This window comes from Rhagoletis zephyria, unplaced genomic scaffold (assembly GCF_001687245.7).
Source record: "Rhagoletis zephyria isolate East Lansing unplaced genomic scaffold, Rhagoletis_zephyria_1.1 Rzeph_scaffold_05112, whole genome shotgun sequence".
Taxonomy (NCBI): Eukaryota; Metazoa; Arthropoda; class Insecta; order Diptera; family Tephritidae; genus Rhagoletis; species Rhagoletis zephyria.
In genome coordinates this window covers 25,729-30,090 of record NW_016162195.1, presented here as the reverse complement: position 1 = coordinate 30,090, position 4,362 = coordinate 25,729, and positions in this window count along the sequence as shown.

Genomic DNA, 4,362 nt, shown 5'->3' with positions numbered 1-4,362 from the left:
TTTTATCACATCACGATGTAGTGAAGAAATGTGGCACGTTCTAGAAACCACTACTTGGAATTTGCCGGTTTTGACAATTCTCAAGTAAAAGTAAACAACGCTTTAGAAGTTTTAGATGCACTGAAATATGCTAATACTTTCACAAAAATCGGCGTTTTTTAACATTTTCGATATTAATTATTTTTATAAATAATATATTTTGCAATTTAACGCAATAAAACCACGTTTCCTGTCGAAAAATTGAATATTGAGAAAATTTAATATTTTACAGATTATTTTATAATCCCATTCCGCCTGTTGTTAGTGTTAAGTGTTGGACAATTTTTGCTCTTAAACTTAAGAAAATTACGTCGAGCAAAAATAAAACTACTCAAAAATGCGAATATGTGGTAGATTTCAGACCTTGTGTGATAGATGCACAAAAAAGTTGCGGATCTACCACAATGTGATAGAAGTCCGATAACTGGCACTGACCGAAAAATTTAAGTATTATGAAAATGTGTTTAAATCTTTTAAATGCTTAGATATCGTACAATCCATTAATATTCATGTGTCAAAACGTAAGCGTCTTCATAGTCCGTCTAATGAAAAGAAAATCGTTCCACGCCAGCACAATCTTCCGAATGAACTAATTAACCTTTCTTCTCCATTTTCACCGACATCGGAGTCATCATCCTCAAAAGAACTTGTAACAAAGTCTGCTTCTGCTTCTAATAATAAAGAGCCTGAAGTATATTCCCATTCTTCTGATGAAGTGGTGGCATCGTCATCTAATCCTCCAACGCTTACTCTACCCTCAATGAGTAACTCAGTTATTCAACTCATCAGTAATCGAGTCGAATACTAGTAGACTGGTTGCGGTTCGCCCAAGAAGTCTATATTTGTCTCTAGATTTTCGAGGGATACTTCCGAAGACGATATATACTGTTACATCTCGTCCACAGTTAAAAATATCAACTTAAGTATCAGAAAATTTCACTTTAAACGTGAAAGAAATATTTCTTCATTTAAAATTGACGTAAATTTAGAAAATTTTGACATGCTGGACCTCCGGAGCATTCATTCGTGGATTCGAGTATAGGACCAACAAAAATAATAATTTAGCAAACATTCCCCGCCAGAATACTGAATCAAAAAACCGATTACTAAATCCGCTTTAAGTATTTATTATTAAAACGTAAGAGGCTTAAATACTTAATTAACGAACTTATATCTTCATGACCTTGGATGCAATTATAATATAATTTCTTTCACTGAAACTTGGCTCAACCCTCACATTTTCAAGATTCAGAGATTCGTTCAAATAATTATTACATCTACAGAAAATATCGCGAGGACAGAATAGGCGGAGGCGTACTCTTTGCCGTAGTCTCTTTAATACTATCTGAAGAAGTTAGTCTTCCGCACATTGAATCTGCAGAGTTCAAGTGCATTCGTGTACAAGTTCGAAGGGGGTTACTTACTTAGCTCTATGCTTTATTCCTCTCCAATCTGACTTACCAGTGTATTCACAACATGTCTCTTTACTGAAATCAGTTAATTTAATGATTAAACCCTCTGATTCAATGATTGTGTTGGGTGACTATAATTTACCAAATGTATGGTGGAACATCATTGAAAATGATATCGTACCTTTCTCGTCTAGTGCGTGCAACAACGTATTTTTAGAGGAGATGGCTAAACTCTACCTAAATCAAGTTAACGTACTTCGCAATAAGTTTGGCAAAGTATTAGATCTTGTTTATGTTGATGATGCATCTAAGTCCGCTGTAAATAAATGCGACCCGCTTGTTTTGCCCGAAGATGTCTACCATCCTGATATTGAGATATCTTAAGAAATTATAAACGATGGTCGAAATTGCGGTATCCAAATATACGAACCAAATATTCGCTTTGATTTTTCGAAAGCCAACTTTAAAAAACTGATTAAAGAACTGTCTAAATTGTCGTGGCCGGTATACAAAGAAAAAGTTGAGCAAAGCGTTGCATATTTTAATTTTACTGTACATAAATTATTTGAAAAGTACGTGCCTAAACGCCTGTGTGTTCCTGAAGAATAAACATAGTTATGGTTCACTAAGGAACTGAGAAATTTGAAAAACAGAAAGTCACGTTATTTTAGATTATACAAAAAAAAACGGTTTACACTTATACTATGTAAAATACTTAATTTTGCGTCATACGTTTTTTGAATTAAACAAAAAGTGTTATCAAGCTTACTTGGGTAAAATCAAACGGCGTATAATATACAACCCCAAATCATTTTATGCTTTCGTAAACTCCAAGCGAAATGTACGTGGGTTTCCTACCGCCATGAAGTGTCAATATACCATCTCTAGTGATAATCAAAAAATTTCTAACATGTTCGCTCGATTTTTTAAATCCAATTATTCCATTAACTCCCAAGCATACTGTGACTATCCTTTTAAACTAAGCCCAATGAATTCAATACATACCCCAATAATATCTCTCGAATATGTATTAGTTTCCCTGAAGTCCTTACAAAAGTCTTTTAGTTATGGTCCTGACCAGATCCCCACTTGTTTTTTTTTATAAATTGTGCTGATTATCTCTCTGAGCCGTTAACAGCCTTATTTAATTTGTCTTTTAAAGAAGGCATCTTTCCAACTGTATGGAAGGAATCGTTCGAAGCTCTGTGGAGAACTATCGGGGCATGGCGTACGTCATGCTGATGGACGGAAATCGTTGGGCATTGTTATTAATATTAAATTTCTGCTTCCGTACTGGATCTTTATCGCCAAAAAGTAATCATTCCGTTAGTAACTAAATCCCCACCAGTTCAAAAGCAGCGAAATGGTTACTTTAAAAAAAAAACAGTTTATTTTACGTCTATAAACTAGGTAAGTAAAGTTGCTGAAAAATCATATTTTGATGCAGGAAGCAATAGCGATTAGAAATGCATCGTTTCGAAAAGATCGAACTGCCTATTTTATTTCTAACCGCTTCTGTTCAGTGACACGCAAATTTGTTAATCTATATACATAAAATAATAGCCGTTTTCGTTGTTCGGAGTTAATTCAAAAATTACTGCATAGATTTCAGTCAAATTTTCAGAGTTTATTCCTTGCATATATGGTCCTATTATAGGCTACCAGAAAACTCGCTAGGTGGCGCTGGGGTCGAGTTATTTATAAAAGTCGTATTTATGAACCGATTTCGTTCAAATTTAAACCGTGTGCTACCTACATGATGAAAAATACGTAAAAGACCCGCTAGGGAGTTGAGTTATTTATAAAAATCGTATTTATGAACCGATTTCGTTCAAATTTAAACCGTGTGCTACCTACATGATGAAAAATACGTAAAAGACCCGCTAGGGAGTTGAGTTATTTATAAAAATCGTATTTATGAACCGATTTCGTTCAAATTTAAACCGTGTGCTACCTACATGATGAAAAATACGTAAAAGACCCGCTAGGGAGTTGAGTTATTTATAAAAATCGTATTTATGAACCGATTTCGTTCAAATTCAAAATGTACACCACCAGCATGATGGAAGATACGTTTACCAAACCGATTTCGTTAAAATTCAAATTATAAGCTACCTACATGATGAAGAAGGCATTTGCGAAAAACGGACCCGATAAAAGCCCTATTTATGAACCGATTTTGTTAATGCAAATTCGAAACGTTTAGTACTTTAATGATGACTTTTTTTCATTCGAGACATATATTGTCGTTTAAAGTACAAAACCGCGTATCGTCATTCGCTAAACCGCGTAACTGACATTGGCTGCCAAAAATTAGATATGCTCACACAAGCTCTTGGCTCAGTCGCTATCCATTCGTCCTGAAATATACTAGCCAGCAATGAGATTGCTTTATAAAAAAGATAACCATTTTGAAATATTAGTGTTTTTACTCTCTAGAAAACAATTTATGCAATCTCACATACGCGGTTTTGCATTTTGTTGATACGCGGTTCTGCATTTTGTTGATACGCGGTTTTGCACTTTAAACGACGATATATACATTAAAGTGGTCCAATTTTTGTATGGGAAAAAATCTTCATTCTAGAATACGGGACAACCGTTAGTTTTTTATACCCGAGCGCACTTGTGCACAAGGGTATATTAATTTTGTTCACATAACGGTTGTTTGTAACAGCCAAAACGAATCGAGATAGATATAGACAAATGTATACATAAATGATCAGGATGAAAAAAGAAATCGATTAAGCCATGTCTGTCTGTCCGTCCGTATGTCCGTCTGTCCGTCCGTCCGTGTACACGATAACTCGAGCAAAAATTGAGATATCTCAACGAAATTTGGTATGTAGGTTTCACTTAATCCAAGGCAGGTTGGTATTGAAAATGGGCGAAATCGGACTGTAACCACGCC